Source organism: Lucilia cuprina, chromosome 2 (assembly GCF_022045245.1).
Source record: "Lucilia cuprina isolate Lc7/37 chromosome 2, ASM2204524v1, whole genome shotgun sequence".
In the NCBI taxonomy this organism is placed as follows: domain Eukaryota; kingdom Metazoa; phylum Arthropoda; class Insecta; order Diptera; family Calliphoridae; genus Lucilia; species Lucilia cuprina.
In genome coordinates this window covers 29,770,677-29,792,188 of record NC_060950.1, presented here as the reverse complement: position 1 = coordinate 29,792,188, position 21,512 = coordinate 29,770,677, and the positions used below count along the sequence as shown (strand labels likewise).

The 21,512-nt window shown below is 29.2% G+C and overlaps 1 protein-coding gene and 7 non-coding genes across 9 annotated transcripts in view; 2 read left to right on the top strand and 6 right to left on the bottom strand.

Moving 5' to 3' along the window:
* Positions 1-20,787, bottom strand: part of LOC111682318 (neural-cadherin-like) — a 138,853-nt gene extending 118,066 nt beyond the window's left edge. The window contains exon 1 of one of the 2 annotated variants that reach the window (XM_046956549.1): positions 20,749-20,787. The gene's annotated coding sequence lies outside the window, so the exon portion shown is untranslated. The remainder of the gene's footprint in view (positions 1-20,748) is intronic. The other variant, XM_046956550.1, reaches the window with a different exon arrangement.
* Positions 2,285-2,357, bottom strand: Trnak-cuu. Its single transcript has one exon. It is a non-coding gene; the product is annotated as a tRNA-Lys (tRNA).
* Trnak-cuu lies at positions 2,946-3,018 on the bottom strand. The gene has a single exon. It is a non-coding gene; the product is annotated as a tRNA-Lys (tRNA).
* Positions 3,373-3,445, top strand: Trnak-cuu. Its single transcript has one exon. It is a non-coding gene; the product is annotated as a tRNA-Lys (tRNA).
* On the top strand, positions 5,074-5,146 carry Trnak-cuu. The gene has a single exon. It is a non-coding gene; the product is annotated as a tRNA-Lys (tRNA).
* Positions 7,084-7,156, bottom strand: Trnak-cuu. The gene has a single exon. It is a non-coding gene; the product is annotated as a tRNA-Lys (tRNA).
* Trnak-cuu lies at positions 7,709-7,781 on the bottom strand. The gene has a single exon. It is a non-coding gene; the product is annotated as a tRNA-Lys (tRNA).
* Positions 8,126-8,198, bottom strand: Trnak-cuu. Its single transcript has one exon. It is a non-coding gene; the product is annotated as a tRNA-Lys (tRNA).
* Positions 20,788-21,512: the final 725 nt, after the last annotated feature.

Genomic DNA, 21,512 nt, shown 5'->3' with positions numbered 1-21,512 from the left:
TTTTGAAAACTGTTTTGATTCGTTTTTTTTTTTTTAAATATACTGGTCTATAGATGAGTGAATAGAAAAATCCCTAGACTAATCATAAGACTAGACTATAAACGAGATAATGTATTAATCGGTGGCTTTGCACTTAATTGATTAGTGTCCATGGACGTTATGACATATAGTCGAAGTGCTTTTTCATCCACTGCGACAGGTGTGATCGTCCAACAACACTACTTAGATTTCTCTTTTGATTCGTCAGCACCTAGAGAACGTAATTGGTAGTCCGAAACTGGTGTATACCGAAAACTAAACAACAACTCACCACTACCCATTTGTGCATCTTGCAATTTACGTATATGGATGGTCCGTTACATAAACGTGCACTTTGCTCAAGTACTCGAGCTATCTAATCTGTTGCCATAGTAGTCCCGTTGAGGACAACAGGTGTCAAGAGCAAACTCAATCTAGCCCGACAATAATGACACCCAATCCCACTACTACTGTTGTTTCGGTAACAGCACCTAGAGGGACGTAATTAGTAGTACGAAACATGGATCATATTAATTTACGAGACTTTATTTCAGTGATCACAAAGACCTACTGTGATATGTTGAGCATGTTTATGAGTAAACTCTAACGCACTCAACCATGTAGGAAAATCGCTGATAAATTAAAGAAAAGGGCAGTAACGACCTTACACCACGTCCATCATCCGTCACTTCTTGTTAGACCATAGTCTAACACATCGTTACACCATCACTCCATCCGTCAAATTATTCAATAACTCCATTCTCTATAGAGAGGACATCAGAAAACTCCACCTCGTATACCCAATCTTTGCATTATCAGCTCAAATCTAAAATTTTTTTAATCCACAGTCATGCTCTATAATTTGTACCACTCCTAACATCAAGGAGTGATAACAGAAATGTACCTTGAAAATATATTTCACTGTGTATCACTGTGTATCAGTCTTTTAACCAAGCACCCTCTTCCCGCGAATGTGGGTTTAAACAGCAGCCACTATGTGGATCCCGAAAGATCCTCAACCAACTGACCATCCAATACAAAGACCTGTGGGCAACTGGCCACCCGTAGTACCAGATTATGTGGTGCTCTGGTTAGATCGTCCAAGGGCTTTATAAGTTTAAGCATCAGCCTAACTACCCTCGCATCAAGTTTCTATATATTTTAAAAATGTCCATCAAGCAAATGATGTTTTCAAAAAAAAAATTCATATTTAAAATGAATGACAATGTTTTTACATGTTAGATGAGAGGCCATAAAAGTTCAATGTACACTTTTGTATTATTTTAAAAATTGAATTTTATGATTGTTGAAAAAAAACTAATGCAAATTAAAATGTTGAAGAGAAATTTAGAACAATTTCAACTTGGTAAAACAAAAACTTATACATAAATAAAGTTAAAGAGCAAAAAACTAGAAAATTTAGGTAATATATTATTTTTCTATCGCACTTATAGAATGTCGTAACCCAATATATTTTGATAACTCTTTTTCTACTATTTAATATCTTAAATTGAAACTTTTATTTAAATATATTGAATCAAACATACACTGAATTTAAAAAAATATGCAAATTTAGACTTTTTTTAAATTAATCTGTGCTTAATCATCATTTTGATTTTTTTTTTGGAACGTCAACTTGAATTTTGATCTTGAAGTCATTTTCTGAACTGGAGTTTGCATGGGGACAAGGGTTAATGATGACACAAAAATTTCGTATATAAAACGAAATATCATGAAGTGTGATTTAAATCAAACATAAACTAAATTTGAAAAATATACAAATTTAGATTTTTAAAAAATTGAACTGCGCTTGATCTCCAACAAATCTGGGATTTGAGAAAATTCCATATGACATTTTTTGTCATTTTTTGGGAAGTCAACTTGAATTTTGATCATCAAGTCATTTTCTGAAATAAGATTGCTACCTGTAGTATGCGCACAAGCTTTACATGGACACACAGACATACGGATATAGCTATATCGATTCAGAAGGTGGTATAATTTAAGGTGGGTAAAACCAATATTTTTGGGTGTTAGAAAAATCAGCACAAACCTATATAATACCCTCAACACTATAGTGGTATAGGGTATAAGTACAAATTGTCTTGACGCTGTTATAGCGTCTCAAAAAGGGCCAACAATTATCTCAAATCCCAGATGTGATAGAAAAAATCTGAGGTGAGATGAATGAAAATTTGATAAAAGTGTACTTCATTAAGTACATATGTATTTGAAGTAAAATATTGAATTAAACAAAAATACAATTCGCCCAACGTGGGGCTCGAACCCACGACCCTGAGATTAAGAGTCTCATGCTCTACCGACTGAGCTAGCCGGGCATATAATTATCTGTTAGGCAAGAAACTATCAAAAAAAAAACGAAATTCACACTATATACAACAACAAAAACAAACAAAAAATTCAATCTAATAATAGAAATCAATTGTTGTTGTTTTTTTGTGTGTACAATCTTATAGAACGTGCTGTGTGATCACACCTGTGAGATCGTTAGCATGTTTTTCTAGCATAAGCATAAAAGTAAATAAATATATTAAAAATGTATGTATGAACTCAAAAATAGCATGAATATTTTAGGCAGCTATTTATAGATTTCTATGTTGATACTAGAGGAAAATAAATTTTATGATTTTTTAAGAATGTGAATAAAATTTTAATTATTTGTTGAAGAATATTTTTTTATATCAAATTTTTTTGCTAGTGTTTATTTAGATATATATTTAGAAATTTATTGCTGTTGTAAATATTAATATATTTATTTAAAAAAAAAACAAACATATATATGTATATATATTTTGTTTATAAAGACATATAATATGCACATAATATTTTCCAAATTTATATATTTGGAATTAAAACATTATAATAATTTCTATAAATATCTCAAATCTTAGTTAAAAAATTATACGCGCCCAACGTGGGGCTCGAACCCACGACCCTGAGATTAAGAGTCTCATGCTCTACCGACTGAGCTAGCCGGGCATATATTAACATTTATCTCAAAACTTACACTTTAATAACAATTGTCTTGTATATTTTTAACATAAATGACAAGATGTTAACAAATCGAATCCAAAAGTATCACTAGATATGAAAGAACAATCAAAATACTTCCAATCATGAAATATTGGGTCAAACTTTTTAATCTGTACGAGAACTTTAGCGACGAACATTTCATTTGATTTCAACATACATATGGATACATATGGATGGTCGTTTATGGATTTTATAATGGGAAACATGAACGTATCTGAAATTATTAACTAAGTGAGAATTATATGTATGATAGTTTCATAAAAAATGTGCAACTTTGGAGATTCCAACTTTCCTCAATATGCCCGGCTAGCTCAGTCGGTAGAGCATAAGACTCTTAATCTCAGGGTCGTGGGTTCGAGCCCCACGTTGGGCGAAATTATTTTGTAGGCTTTATAAACTTTTCTGAATATGAAAATATATTTAAATCAAACTATGCTTCTAGAACATAAATAAGAATAAGATAAGAAGATATCCATTCATTCAGAGATTTATGGACGAATGTGGCGTTAGATTGGGTACAAACTAAGGAAATCTCAAGGTGACATGATGATATCGATGATCGTTAAAAAAACATATATGTATAATGATTTTAAAATCTTAAAACTATAATTATTAATTGTTATTTTATATGCCCGGCTAGCTCAGTCGGTAGAGCATGAGACTCTTAATCTCAGGGTCGTGGGTTCGAGCCCTTTTTTAAGTACAAATACATATACACATAAGTATTTGAAAACAAATTAAAAACAAATAATCTTGAAAAGTTATCGTAAATATATATCGTTGGAAATGTTAATACTAATGCAGATCGAGTTGATTATAATTGAAATCAAAGAAAATCTATTAAAAATTGGATATATATATATAACTTTCATATAAATAAAGGGCCCTTCAGACGATCACACTTTACGTACGACAAGTCTAATGAAAAAGTAAAATGAAATTCCATCCGTATAACGAAAAAGAAAATAAAAGTCGTATGATTTATATTTTTTATGTTTACACGATTAGTATAAAACAATAAAAAAGTAAGATAGAAATAAATGTTTCACTTTTTTATATGTGTTGACATAAAAATACATCCCAGATCTAATGAGACCTGCTTGTTTTTCGAATCATTTCAAAAAATGAAGAGAGCCATACGACTGTCATATATTCCATCCGTATTCTCTCTCAATGTGAGATGGTTTTATTACATATTGCGTCTAGACCATATTCCGGCGGATAGAGAGGCAGATAAAAAAATCATCACTACACACACACTATTGGCATTTTTTCATTGAAAAAATTGCATTACTGTAAAATGCGAATATTTATAAACAATGTGTAATCAATGTACTTAAGAATGATAATTTCTTCACATAGAAACAATATTTCTAATTAAAATGTACAAAAAAAGTATGAAACAAGATTAACTTATTTACTTTCATTGTTATGCATTCTACAAAAATTATTTAGAGTGTACGTTGTTTTTGTAAATTATGCTCTTGCTTTTGCAAGTTGTTTTTGTTTTTTCAAGTTGTGTTTGCAATTTCTTTAACAAAGCGACATCAACCTGCTTTGTTGAATGCTGTCAAGCAACTAAATAAAATATTTGTATTTATGATGCTCTTGTTTAGAGGTTCGTATGCGATCATGTTGTGTACATGTAATTTGCCGAAAATCTTCGTTGTCAGAAAAATACTTGCGCCGACGTCTGGTTTAGAGGTTCATATGAGATCGTGTTGTGTACATGTAATTTGCCGAAAATATTCGTTGTCAGAACAATACTAGCGCCGACGTCCGGTTTAGACGATCTCATCCGTACTCTTCTACACAAAATTTTGACAGATCATATTACTTGTGTCGGCTTAGTAAATCATTTTCAAGGTAAAACTTAAAATTTCGGATTAAGTTTTTTTCGAAATGTTAAAAGAAAAGTGAGACATATTGGTTCCGATATTTCCCCACAATTATATTAGAGATTTAATTTTTTCATAAGTTTACAGTTTGAATGTATAGTATGCCCGGCTAGCTCAGTCGGTAGAGCATGAGACTCTTAATCTCAGGGTCGTGGGTTCGAGCCCCACGTTGGGCGATTCTATTCTTTTATAGTTTTCTTTACATTGTTGTTTTAATTCGTTATTTACCCAAATTAAAATGATTTATAGAAAGTTAAATCATGTTTTTTTTTGTTCATTTTTCTTTCTAAACTTAAATCAATATTATAAATCACGTAATTTAAATAAACTTCTAAATTTAAAATAAATTAAACAACACTTAAGAGCTGTTTTTCGTGTATTCATTCATGGCTTTCTACGTTTAATATAATTAATTATGTGAAATACATTTAACTGCCTTAAATGTTTTAGACATTTATTTTTCTTTTAGCTATTTTCATTTATTTTCGTTATTTTTGTTATTTTTTTTTTTTTTTTGTTCTTTTCCAACATCTTCGACGATGACTTTTTCCACCAAGTTACTTATCGCCGTAGAAAAACAAAAATGAACTTAAAACGAAACTCTTAATAAACAATAGTTGAAAAATGTTTTAAATGTTAATCAAGCACAAAGTAGTTAATTAGTTTTTAAGTCTCGCGTGGATAAATATTGATTTATGGCAGTAGCAGTAGCAGCAGCAACAACAACAACGATATTGTAAAAAAACAAAACTGAAATAAAATTCAATACACATTTATTGTGTCGTTAAATGTATGTGTATACACTAAGATACTCGAATATTTAGATACTCCATGGCTCACACGCCGCACACACCACAAAACAGAGTTATTTAAGGAGTGTTAGAAATGGTGTTTGCTGCACATTTCTGCTGCTGTTGTTGTTTTTTCATTAGAAAACCAAAGGAAATTATATAAGATGTTATAGTTAATTATAACCGACTATATGTAGCCCTACCCGGCCAAAACTAGCTAACAACATATTTTTCAATGAATACTACATATTGTTAGTACTACAAAGAAGTAGTCTAATAAGGTCTTACTAATAATGTGTTATATAAATACTTTCAAATTCATTAGTTCTCTTGCATGTGAAGCTATAGTAGTATACGTTTTTTCAAGCAATTACTGTACTTTTTTAATTACTTGTAAGCACTTGTGGTAAGTACTTGCATCTACTTACATTATCATGTTAATATAATGGCTTAAATGCTATTGCGTATATCAATTTTAGCATATTAACCCCTTACATGGTTATGAATGTATATGCTGGGTACTGTAGTAAAAAATAATTTGTAAATAGTATATTTATACTTATATAAAAGATTTTCTAACAAAAATACAGGAATTCTGTTATACGATTTCGGTTGAATTATATCTCCGTTATCAGGTTATTGAACAAACAAAGGAATGAGAGATATTTGCATCCTGACGACCTAGTTTGAATTATCTGGTTCATGGACAAAGAAACGAACGAAAGTAGCTAAATTAGCTCCTGAATCACAACTGATAACTTTACGCTGAATGTGTCTGGTATGACAAATATTATCACAAATGTATTATACTCTCCCCACTATGGTGATGTAGGGTAGAGAAATAAACATTACTTTATGTTGGAGGAGACAAAGAAACATGCACCATAAATCAAATGCTTTTAAGTTTATATTTTTTCATTTATATCTTGAATATATTTTTTAAATATTTTACTTTTTTTGTATTTTGGTGTTCGGAAAACGTCTGTTAAAACGATAATGTTAAAAAGCAAAAAAAAAGTTGCTGAAAAAAACGGAAGTTAAGGGTTTGGTCTAATGAAATGAGATTAACAGTAATTTGTATTAATTCTTTTTAGTTCTTCGAACAGAAAATTTTTAATCGTTAAAACCATTGAAAATTGATACCAGCTTATACAATATTCATAGGGTATGGTTGAATATGGGTTGGGTTTGCTTCAGTTCAACTGCAAGAAAGTTGAGGGTAGATAAATTAATATTTTAATATAAGATTAACACGCAGATTATTTGGAAATGTATGGTGTAATTTCAATAAATATTAAACAAATAAAAAAATTATTTTTAAGCGCCCAACGTGGGGCTCGAACCCACGACCCTGAGATTAAGAGTCTCATGCTCTACCGACTGAGCTAGCCGGGCTAATAAGAGAACGGATATCAAGGGATAATATCGATAATTTTTTTTCAAAATTTTCAATCTGAAATTAATCCTGCTCTTTGATTCCATGGTTTCTGTTTGAAACAAAGTATAAATTTGTATATATCAAACGAAGAATTTCGAAGTAAATCTATATAAAAAAGTCAATATATGTAAATTAACTTTAACTAATTGAGACTTCATAAACATTATATTTTTCTTCAACTTTTTAAATACTTTCAGTCCTAAGAAACCTCTATCTTTATTTTTAGATATTTCAATATTTTCTCATATTCAAAAATTGAAGTAATTAAATTTCGCAGAATATTCGCGCTCAAACTCATGGCCCCGAGATAAAGGGTTTTGAAAAATCCCTTTAAATCCTTGCATCTACTATATTTCACTTTAAGTAATTGGGAATTACTTCTATAAGTTATATATAAATTATTTTATTTTTAAGAAATTTCAATATTTTTTTCCAAACTTGAAGAAACTTTGCAATATTGAGATTTCTTAAATGTTTAAGGAAGTAAGTTGTTTAAAAAGTTTTACACACGCCCAACGTGGGGCTCGAACCCACGACCCTGAGATTAAGAGTCTCATGCTCTACCGACTGAGCTAGCCGGGCTATTGTAATTATATATTTTAAATGAATTTTTAAATTCTAAGAAACATTTTCTTTCTCAAAAATTTAATGCTTTCCTAAAAGGTACTCTATTGTTAAATAAAAATTTAGAGATTATCATTATATCTACATATAACACATAATAGGATTTTTTGAAAAATCTCTTAAAATCCAAGCAGCTTCTAGATTATACTTTAACTAATTGAGAATTATATCCATTAACATTTCGTCTTTAAATTCGGAATTCTTTTGTTTTTAAGAAATTTCAATATTTTTTCCAAACTTAAGACTTTGCAATATTGAAATTTCTTAAATATTTAGGGTGTAAGCTTAAAAAGTTTGTAGCGCGCCCAACGTGGGGCTCGAACCCACGACCCTGAGATTAAGAGTCTCATGCTCTACCGACTGAGCTAGCCGGGCATATAATTGCGATAGTACAAAATAAGTATTTTAAATTTTAAAAAACTATACGTTTCAAAATTAAATATTGAATTTTAAAATTATTCACTTTACAGAGCACAATTAATTTTCACTTTCCGTATATTTAAAAAAAATCTACTTCTAAAGATTTATGTAATCTCTTGAGCATAGTTGGTTAACGTGGTAGTTCACTACATGCGAGCTGCCAAGTAGAGTCGAGAAGAGACTCCGTTTTCAGATGTAGATTTGAGTAAGATATGAAGTAACTGCCAAGAATCAGTTTCTCTTAACTCCTAGATTAGAGCATTGACATTCATCCCAGAGTCCTGTTACTTCAGTTTATAAGGTGTTTATAACTTTGCCCATTCACATGTATCCAGGTTATTCTACGTATTTTCAGCCTTTTGAAGAAGGAATCTGAGGATATTACTCTTGATAAAACCTAACGGAGTCATTACTGTCACAACAACTACAACAAGAGCAGATCCCATTTAGGCAAGCTCATTTGCCTATATTGCCGCGAATATTGAGGTCATATACACCTGATCCAATATATTCTGATTAGGACAGGGAAAATATACATCTTGAAATAAGTAGTACTTGATAACTTTTTTCAAAAAGGTACATTTTCTGAAATAAGTACTAAATTACGTTTCTGGATAAATTTTTGTAACAAGCATAAATTCACTTGGATCCTATTATAGGCTTTATGATTAAATATATTCGTATTATATCTTAATTAAGTAATGAATTATATACGTTCAAGTGTTTTTCAAGAGAGCACCAAATATGGACCGATCGAAAAATAATTTTCTTTGTATGAATTCATTTGAAATAAACACATTTTCCGGGAGTGTAAAGATTTTATGAACAAACAAAAGTGTGATGATTTTTGTAGAATTATTTTGCACCTTTTTTGTGAAAATTACATGAGAAAGTATAAAGAAGCGTAATTTTTCGGCATTTTTATACCCTCCACCACCATCAGTGGTGATAGAGGGTATATATCAGTTTGTCATTCCGTTTGTAACACTAAGAAATATTCATCTAAGACCCAACAAAGTATATATATTCTTGATCCTTATGAAATTCTGAGTCAATCTAGATATGTCCGTCTGTCCGTCTGTCTGTATAAAACACACTCACGTTAAAACGAAGCAATGAAACTCCACAAAATTAACTCAAAATATTCATTGTTATCCTAAGCAGTTTGGTATTAAAAATCAGCAAGATCGGTGAAACAGTTTCAGAGTTATGAGTAAAAATTTAAGACAACCTCGAAAAAATTGGCGATTTTTCACATATTTATTTGTAGTTTTTACAAAAACTACTGCAGATAAATTGTTGAATTTTATCAGAGATACATCTATTGCTGCCGGAATCAACATTGTTAAAAATCGGAAAAATCGGTTCATAATTTCATATACTTCCCATACAAATGTACATATTCCCGAAAAATGTGTTTATTGTTAATAACTTCCGTTACAATATCGATATCTTCACAAAATTTTACAGTTTAAAGTTTTATATCAATACAATTCATATCAAGGAAAATTCGGCACAAGTATTGCTCTTATATACGAAATATAACAACGAAAGAGTTTTTCGATCCGTCCATATTTGGTCATAGCTCCCAAACAAGGTCCCCTCCTGAAAATCAGTTAAACGCGCCTAACTTATTACTAAATTAAGATATCGATATTAAATTTGGTACAAGTATTGCTCTTTTATACAGAAATATTACAGTGAAAGATTTTTTCGATCGGTCCATATTTGGTCATAGCTCCCATACAAGGTCCCCTCCCGAAAATCAGTTAAACGTGCATATCTCATTACTAAATTAATATATCGATATTAAATTTGGTACAAGTATTGCTCATATACACAAAAATATTACTAATAATTTTTTTTTCATCGGTCCATAACTGGTCATAGCTCCCATACAAGGTCCCCTCCCGAAAATAACTTTAACGCACATAACTCATTACTAAATTAAGATATCCATACAAAGTTTGGCACAATTGTTGCTCATATACAGAGAAATAATATTGTGAAATGTTTTTCCGATCCGTCAATAATTGATCATAGCTCCCATATAAGGTCCCTTTTAGAAGAACACACATACAAGGTTCCCTTCCGAAAATCTGGAAAAAAAACGCACATAACTACATAATTGGACATAGCTCCTATACAAAGTCCTTTTACGAAAATTTCTTAAGCGCACATTACTTATTACCAAATAAAGCTATTGATACATAATTTGACAAAAAAATTTATTTCTCCTATACTAAGTCCAGCCCCTAAAAGCGCTTTAACCGTATTTAAAGAGCATTATCAATTTGTGTTGAACAATATTTTATGTAGAACAAAATTGTATATGTATTTGTATTTTGAAAATCTTTAAATCTTTCACACATGCATACATGCAAATTACTTAATTTATAATGTTCAGTAAATCTTGGAATTGTAATAGATTTAATTTTTGGGATTTTTTCTATTAAAGACACGAGAAAACTTATTTCTACAAATATTTGATCAATTAGAAAAGTTATAACATAGAAGTATAGCACTCTAACTTGTTTTAATTTTGATTTATAATTTTTACCGATGTGAACTGATTTTGATCAAACTGCCTTAGCTTAGCTTCGGTTTTACGTGAGTGTGTTTTATACAGACGCCCGGTCTGACAGTCACAGCTGAATCGACTCAGTATTTAATAAGGACCCGGAATATATACAATTTGATGGATAACAGATGATAAAGTTATATATACAATCTACCACCACTAATCGTGGTGGAGGGTTTTAAAGGAGAATAAATTATTGAAGAAACTAGGTCGATATCTGTCACATATAAAATGAATAAACTATTCGATGTCAATTTGCGAGTTTCGGTTTCAGCATTTAAATCAATCGAATTGGTTCACAAACCTGTGAGCTGTGTTATTTATCAAAAGTTTCTGTTTGCTAAAAAATAAATCAATTAATTTAATATGAAACTCTTTTTATCTTTTAAAACTTTTTTTACAATATTAAATAACAATCCTTGGAAAAACTAAAATCTCCAATAAAAACAAGTAAGAGTGTTATATTCGGCCATGCCGAATCTTATATACCCACCATCAAATCATTCTTATTAATAAATTTTGATATTATCGATCTATGTTGAATCATATGTCAATATTAATATGAACATCAGGAAAATGTTTGGAAGAGGGCCTTTAAGCATGGACCGTGCTATTCCGAATTAAAAATATTAATTTTGTTCGATCCAATATTTATAACCATAAACAGTTTTTTTTGTAAAAGTCGTCCTCGTCGGTTTATACAATAATTGTTTGTATCTAATGTCTCTGTACTCGTAATTTTAATTCAGTCATGAAGTTTAAAGTAATTTTCTGGAGAAATTCAAATTCAGTTGAAAAATTTCATTTCCTATAAAACTACCATAATTTGGAATAACTTTTGAACCATACAAATGCTTTTCTGTAGTGAATCTTAATTAAGGGTCAATTATAGACAGATTTTTATAAACTTTTGTACATAAATTATGTTCGTAAAAAAGTTGTTTATTCGTATTTCATCGCCTAAGTCGTAATTTTAAGCAACTAATGAGAGTTTAAGTAATTTTACTGAAGTGGTTATTTATCGATCCATCTTCATCAATGTCGGTAGAAAGATTTCAGTTCCCATAACATGTGTTTATGTTGAATTTCATATATCTATTCGTATTGTTATGAGCGTTAAAGGAGCCCTTATACGCCTACCCTCGTATTAGTCAATTATGAATCGATACTTCTAAAATTTAGAACGATTTTCTAAAACTTGGAACGATTTTTGTTCGTACAAATATTGTTTATGTCGTATTTTTGAGCCAGTAATAAGCTTTAAAGTAATTTTGTAATGATGATCTTAATAGGGACATATGGTAGGGGCTCATACAAACATGTTTATGACTTTGGGCGTTAGAGCCAGTAACGGGCGTTACTGTCTGTTACTAGAGGGTGTTGTCAGTTATAAAACGATTTCCATTCTATTTGATCAATACTTTTTTATGTCGAATTTTATTGCTATATATATGCTTCTTAAGGTAGATATGAGCATTAAATTCATTTTCATTCATCCTTATAAAATTCTACGACGAAATTTATGTGGGGGTAGGGTCTATTATGGACCGATCCTTAAAAATTCTACGAAGAGATTTATGTTCCCGTAAAACATGTTTGTGCAGAATTTCACCGCTAGCCAGTTATGAGCGATAAAGTAATATTCTGAACGGGTTTTTATATCGGGGTAGGGTCAATTATGGACCGATCCTTATAAAATTCTACGAAGAGATTTATGTCCTCATGAAACATGTATGTGCCGAATTACGCCGCCATTGATGCTTCTGCTAGCCATATATGGGCGATAAAGACATTTTCTGAAGGGGACCTTTTATGGGGGCTAGGCGAAATCGTGGACTGATATTACCCATTTTCAATACCAAACAAACTGCATCAACTATAAGTATCTATGCAAAATTTCAGCTCGCTAGCTACTTCCCCTTGGACTCTATCGTGTTTTCAACAGACAGACAGACGGATAGACGGAAGGACATGGCTAGATCGTCTTAGAAACTAATAAAGACCCAGAATATATATATATATATATATATATATATATATATATATATATATATAATTATATATATAATATATAATATATATATATATTATATATGTTATATATATATATATAATATATATATATAATATATATATATATATATATATATATATATATATAATATATATAATTATATATATATTAATATATAATATATATATATATATATATAATTATTAATATAATATATATATACTTTTATGGGTCTTAGACTAATATTTCAATGTGTTACAAACGGAATGACAAAAACAATATACCCCCATCTTTTTTGATGGTGGGTATAAAAACTTGAGCAAAATCAATTTAGCACATAAAACCAAAAATGTTTTCCTCTAAAATATTATATATAGAAACATAGAAAATATTGTTTTAAGTACATCATGTCCATGGAGAGGAAAACATTTGGTAATCATAGTAGGTTTTCATTTGATTAGTTATCAGTCAAAAAACCCAAAGGGGTTTTTTATTCAACACATAGTTTCATTTTTTTGATTCCACAAAATCTATATATTGCGTGCTGTCTAAAATTCATTACATTTTTAAATTGATATCAATCCACAGGCATTCCAATATTTTCTATAACTATTTAAATGAATTTTAATAATGTTTTTGTAAAGAGAAAAAAATAAATAAATATACCAATCTATAAAATAAAATGATTCCGCAGGTGCCGCTTTACAATTTAAACAATAATGATGAAGAAAAAAGAATGAAAAAAAAAAAACAAAACAAATTTATATCACCAACTCTACTACTGTATGGAAAATAAATTAATTTGAACAAAATACCATTTTTTGTATTTACATACTGGTTGATAGTTTCAGTTTTGTTTGTAGATTCATGCGTGTTGTATCTAATAGTAGTTTATATTATCAGCATCACTATCATGACTCTTTGATACCATGGTATTTGGTTACAAAAACAAACATTCGAACGAATCGAAATATAAAATTCCATAGAACTGCTTACGGTTAAGATCATAAAATGAAAATATTTTATAAAAACATCAAAGCCCTTTGTTACTCACATTTAGTTTTTTGTTAGCTTTAGCAATGCGATTTTACAAGAGTATTCAGGGTTTTAAAGGAATGAATTTTTACAAATGTATAACTATTCCTTTTTTCGTTTGCTTTATAAAAGTTTAAATGACATTGCCGATTTTATCATTACACTGAAAATAATCCATGCTCAACTTTACGAAAAAAATTTCGTAACTTCTATTTTCGTAATATTTACAAAAATTTCGTGTATAATACGAAATATTATTTAATAAAACCCCTTTTCTATTTTGACGAAAGTACGAAAGCCTTTCGTAATATTTTTTTCTTAAATTTTAGCGAAATTAAACAAAATGATATTAATTATATTACGATTAAATAAAACTACAACATTTTTATAAAATTTAAGAAAAAGTATAATATTATTCTCGAATTATTATCATAAAAAATTGAAAATTCGTGTGGAGAAAAATTTTGAACTAAAATTAGAAAATTTATTTTAACATGAACAAAAATGTTTGAATAATTTAATATTTCGGAAATTTTACCATATTTATTCAAAATTCCATTTTTTTTCAATTTATGTAAATTAATTTTTTCAAGAATATTTTGCATTTTACTAAAATATTTCGTACAATTTCGTATATATTACGAAAGAATTTCGTGGTGCGAAACAACGAACGATTCGAAATTTTTCGTATATATTATGCATGGATTTTTTTCAGTGTATGTATATCGAAATAGTATGTTCATAAAAATTAACATGAACATCAGTGTTATACACTATGCAACAAATTGAGGGTCATGGTCTGGGTGTGAAAAATTCCCATGTTACTTTCAGGATTCACTTCAAAAACATATGTTTTGTTTAGCTATCTGCAGAACAACTTTGCAAGGAATATATCTTGTAGATTTCGGACCACAAATATTGATTTTTAATGGGTCATTCGAGTCCATTTTGTAAACACTTGTTATGCAAAGATATAAATGTTTATTGGAGTAGGACGACGGTTGTATCATTTAAAAGGTCTTTCGAAATCGCATTAGTAAATGTAAAAATCTACAATATTCATAACGCAGCTTCCGTAAATGGATGTTCTTAATTTACATATTATTCAATTGCACTTCGAAGAAGCTTTCATATGATACCCCATTCGTTAATAGTTTCTTTTAATTAAAGCTAAAAATTACGTTATCCCACTATGAACTTTCAACTAACGATAGCATAAAAGTTTGACCTAGCAGTAAAAAATGCTTCGGAGGTTTGAATACACTAATGTCATACTTTAATTTTGTGAAAGAATTTTTCGCCCCCCAAAAAAAGTGCTGCATAGTGTTATATATCAATGGATAGGTAATTGTATTTAGTATTTGAAAAGGTTTAAATATATTTTAGAAATTTTTTAACGTTTTAAGTGAAATCTTATTTGAAAATAATATAATAATAAATTGTAAGAAATGGAATTTTAAAGTAATATATATTTTATAATGCAACTCTTTTAAACTTCTGATTTTGTTATCAAATTACAGATCTATTTTGTTTATATATACAAATTGTATGTCTCTTGTATATTCGGCTATTTCTATTGTAACCCTACAATAATAAATATTGAGAACGTAGTAGTCGATCATGGCTTACCCTACACCAGTGTGTATGTTTAAAATTAGCATTATTTTGTAAGTTTAAAGTATTATTTAAACAAAATCGTTTAAAGAGAGTAATTTTGCGTAAAAAGGGTTATATGGGGGCAAGAGAAGATATGAGGACAAGGAGAGATATGGGGGAATTTGTATGGGGGCCTAGGGACGAGTAAGGTTCGATTCATATGAATGTTTTGCAGTTTTTTAAAGAAACTACACGCAGAGAAAAAACATTGTTGTGGTAACCATGTTCTAAGAACAACATATTATGGTTAAAATTATGATTGTATTGTATACATATTATGGTTATTGTAACAATTTTAAAATATCATATTATGGTTAAAATCAGCTAAAATATTTTATCATAATATATTTTATTTATCATAATATTGTTTGTTATACATGACTATATTATGAACAACTATGATCAAAATATCGTTAAAAAATATACATATATCGATTTACAATCTTTTTATTTACAATCTATTTATTCAAAGTGAAATACTTATACATATAATGTTACAAACCAAATGAGAATTATTTCAACTCATTTTATTGTTGCTTAAAACAACACACACAAAAAAAATAATGTGTGAGGTGTGTGGCTAAAGTTCTTTTGTTGTTGTAGCAACAGACAAAGAACAACAAAACATGCAATGGTTATTTATAACAACATAACATACAATGGTTATATAACATATAGCAACATAATATATAATGGTTATTTGTAAGTTTTAATATTTGTTAGTAAAAAAATAATTATTTTTCAGTGAATCGTATTAAAATTTATAATTGTCATAAACATGAAAATGATTATAGAAACAACAATATTGCTTAAATAGTATTAAAATAACTTATATATGTGTTTGATAACAATATATTGTTACAGTGAACATAGTTTATTTATAGTAACTATGTCGAACTATGTTTTTTCTCTGCGTGTAGACATGTAACATAATAATGGACTTAAACGCTTTATTTGGGGATGAGGTTGTATGGCCAGGAGGTAAAATAATGAACCGATTTTAACTACTGACAAATTGTATCCAAGGTTTACATGGACGAACGAACATAGCAAAATCGATTTAGAAATTACTTCCAATAAGCTTCGTTAATAGAAACGTTCGTGAACATTACAAAATGATTCTGAGCCTCCCCACACAAGTGGTGTAGGGTATAAAAATGAACCAAAAATAGAAAGACAAAATACAATAATAATAATATGTATTTATAAATGTCTTTTTGTTGTTGTGATTATTTCAATGTTTGTATTATTAAAGAAAATTAAATTACCCTCTTAATTGATTCAGTAATGGCCAATAAAAGTGTGTTTGCCATTCAAACAAACAACTAACCGTCTGTCCATCCGTTTATCAGTAGTGTGTCGTCGTCGTTTAGTCATTACATTTCAAATTTGTTGTAAAAAAGTATTTGTGTTTACATTTGTGTAAATTTGTTAGTATATGTCATACAAAAGAAAAAACAACAAGAGCAGCAATCATTTGATGTGTGTTTTGTTGTTGTTGTAGTTTACATTTTTATTCTCTTCAAGAAACATTAAATGATGTTGAACAAATTGTTGATTTTGTCAACAGATCAATTATTTGTAAAAAAAAACAAAAGTTTGTAAATATTTATCACATTTGTTTTGCATTTTAAATTTTTATTTCTATTTTTAGTGTGTGTTTTTTTATGAATTTCAATTACTTTTTTATTTAAATTGAGTGTTTGTTTTATGGGTTAAATATTTCTTTATTTTTGGTGTGTGTGTTCGTTTGTTTTTACTAAAAATTCATACAAATTTTTTTTTAATTTTCTTGAATTCCTACCTTTTTCTGTTCAATCAAGATAATGATAAGAAAATTTAATTTGATTTTTTTTCTATATGCTATTGATTTTATTTTATTTTTGAAAATACTTAAATAAATTAAATATTTGACATTCGGTCAATTTGTTTTCAACTTTTTAAAACAAAACTGGTTGTTGATAAATATAAGTAGATAAACAAAATTTAAATTTTTATTTAATAAAAATAAATAAAAATTTCTTTAAAAATATTGAAACAAGTATTTGAATTTTATTGTAATTAATTGGATTCGAATAAAATTGACACCCAAAACAAATGGAGCAGAAATTTATAACAAGTTTATTTAAAGATTTATGAATACAACAGAAACGGGGTCGTGGGTGAGTTCATCTTTAGTCTAGTTTGAACATCCATAAAATAATCTGAAATTCTTAAAAAAATTGTTTAAACATTGCACTAGTTTAACACATTGCGTAACGGAGTTTTTATACATAGTTATTTTATTTTTTCATAGTACATTATTAGTTAATAACACACAAATCGAAAATCTTTTCAAATTCCTTTAAATTTCTTAAAAATATGTAATCAACATTTATTTTCATCAGTTTTACTTTGGCATCAATAAACACAACATGGTATGTTAACTTTTGATAATCGACCTATAACAGCTACGATAACACTAACAAAAACTGTAATAAACTTTTTATGATTTTCAATACACTTTACATTTAGCAAGGATCTTTTTAGTTTTAACGAATTTCATATACACTTCACTTCATTGAAAGTTACTTTAAAAGGTGAACGTAACCAAGAAGCAGGATCATCTAAAAGTAGGGAAATAAAGTAACATACGAATAAAATCTTATAGACCTCGAAAGGTCTGATTGGTTAATGTCGGAAGGACTCTGTTTCGACATTTCGACCACTCTTTTGGTATCCATCCAATAGCAGTATTATATCTTAATATGTCAATGTTGAATGTGATATACTTGTCCAAAAATCTATTCCTTTTGCAAAGCAATGTGGAAAGACTTATCTCAATATGAATTGAAACCGAGAGACCCCGAAATTTGGTATTAGGTTCCAGAATACAGCAGTATAATATCTCAATAGGTCGTTTCTACAAGCAAACAAGGACTCTGTTTTGACAAGATTCTACCACTAGTTAGATGTATTATAGCGTATATTAATTTGATATTAGAACCAATATGAAGCTATATAATATCTCAATACGTCCTTTGGTTTATGTTTGATATAATGTATTTGTCCAAAAATCTAATGGCAGAGCAAAGTGAAAAGACTTATTTCAATACGAATTGAAACCAAGAGACCTCGAAAAGTCATATTGGTTAAAATGGTAGTTTATTAAGAGCAAACTGTCGGGTAGAATCGGAAGGGCTCTGACTTGTGTCCAATTATATAGCAATCATGAAATCCTGTTTACTTTGTGTTATAAATTGCCTTGTTGGCTTTTCATTGTCGACTTGGAACCATACAGGTACTATCACCGCAAGGAACCTGTACCGAAAGCAAGTGATTCTTTCAAAAATTTCAACTAGAAATACTTAACGTCCCATTAAAAAGGAAGTTTATACTCAAATTGGAATTCTGATAGTAGTTGAAGTAAACCATTGTCATCCGTTCGACGAAAGCATTGAGAGATACAAGAGTGACTACGTAAATGTCTTCAGAACTGGAATTATGATAGTAGTTGTAGTAAACCACTGAAGTTCCGATATTTCTGTCGTCCGTTCAATCTTATCATGATCAAGACGAAAGCCTTAAGAGATACCAGACTGACTACGTAAATGTCTTCAAAACTGGAATTCTGATAGTAGTTGTAGTAAACCACTGAAGTTTCGATATTTCAGTCGTCCGTTCGATCTTATCATGATCAAGACGAAAGCCTAGAGAGATACCAAACTGATTACGTAAATGTCTTCAAAACTGCCAGTTGCTTACAATGGAAACATTAGCGAATCTCATGACTTGAATGCTGTAAAACATGAAGTAACCATATCACCTTAGCTATTCACATCATGACCAATGTCTGTTCAGAGAGAAGAACCGACTACAACTCGCATATATGGATTATTTTGATAATATTTGGCGCACAAGGAAAATTTGCAGAGTGATTACCGATAACTTTATACTGCAAGATCTTCCAGTCGAATGCAAAAATAACTTCCACTATCTGATGATTTTTTATATCTAATAAATTTATCTCTCTCGCTATCAGCATTAATAAAGAATGGCGGAGCAGAAGCAGGCTAAAATAACTGGCTTAATAAAGCGAAGGCGATATTCGGATGTCTTTAATTAGCATAAAAAATCATAAATATCAAAAACATAGAATTCTGATAATATAACAAGAGTAGCTCTAGAGTGGAAGCCGAGAGCGACCAAAGAACACCTAAACACGTAATCTTGAGTGATTTTTTTTTTTGGTTAAATTTGTAGATGATATTCTAATTTGTATGGTAGTCTTATGATAATATTTAGAACCCCAACAATATCTATTATGAAAGCTACTAAATCGGTTACCCCAACTAGAGTGATAACATTTGGGAAAATTACAAATGGATTGTAAAATCTATATACACCACTATAACTAAATTAAAGGGTGTAAAAAGAGCAAAACACATACAAAGTTTTAAAATTTACTTTCGCAAACCATGTAGCAATATTTTACCATGTCCTTCACATTTAACACTCTCAAGCATACTCCACTTACACCTTGAACCACACACGAACACATAAGACAGACAAGTATTAAACTAAAAACAAACTCTTGAAATGCACTCAAAGGAAAAATGTCAGTAAATTAAAGGTAAAAAACTAAAATATCATAGTCTGACATAATTGAAATGAAGATAAAGTGAAGGCTATAGGTTTAAACCGATAGCAAGCCATTGATATTAAAAATTTAATTTAAAACCCAATAACCTTAAATCCGAACTCAATTATTTATTGCAAGTTTTTCTCGAGTGTTTTTGCCCACCTTAAATAAAAACCAAATAATCAAACTTTTTTTCTAAAATTTTTATAGATATAGACAACAATATAAACGTAAGAACATCGAACTTTTTTTAAACGAGAAATACCTTTATGCTCGATTTTCTTTTATGTTTATTTCGATAAAATTGCAAACAACAACTGAAAGAGTGAAAACACATCCAAATTACACAGAAATATGAATTTCTTCAAAGTAACGGATGCTAGTAAATTTGTAAGGAAAAAGGAAAATATTGTTTTGATTTTCTTCTAAATATTGTGTTAAATGCACAGAACAGATAATAACACATATTTTAATTGAAGTTTTGTTTACAAAGTAAACCTTAGGGAAAAGTTTTAAGTAAATTTTAATTTTATTTTTTCAGAATTATTTGAAATTGATGCTTGCAAGAATTTTGGTTTTAATTGATCTTCGAACTTACCTTTGAATCATAACTTTTTGATAGTTTATTTTTTAACTTTTCTAAAGCATTTTTATGTTAAACCTAAAAATAAAAGAAAAAAATTAATAAAATTTGAATTTAGTACATAGTTAAATATAAGAAAACTAAATATGAAAATAAGTAACTTATATTTTGTATGCTTTATAATACTTGTTGAAAAGTCGGATGACCGATTTGTCAATTTTCTTGATATATATAGGGTTTTGTTAAGAATTAGATCTTCAAGGACATATACGTAGATGATTAAAGAATTTAACAAAAGCTCAAAAAATATGTTTTATTTGGAGAACGATAATTTTCATGATTTTTAATGAAAAAAAACTTTATTGGTAAAAACTAATATTTATTTAAAAAGCTTTAGATTATGCAATAGAAAATTGTTTTTTTTTAGAAAAAAATATAAAAAATAGATTCTTCTAAAAGAGCTTTTCAGCTGGCCAGGTGAAATAATGGACCGATCTTAACCATTTCAAATAGGCTTTAGTTTTTATTAATTCATTGAATTACCTTTAAAATTGCGACCTGTAGTTTGATTACAAAGTTTACATGGACGGACAGACAGATGGACATAGCTAAATCGACTCAGAAAATGATTTTGAGACTTCCCCAAGCCCTCTCAAAGTTGTGTAGGGTATAAAAATCGTTTCGGAGAAGTGTTTTTTAACAACCCATTAAGCTGATTTGATGGAATTTTGTTATAAAAGCTTTTTCAAGTGAATGGAGCTTTATTCCAAAAAAAGATT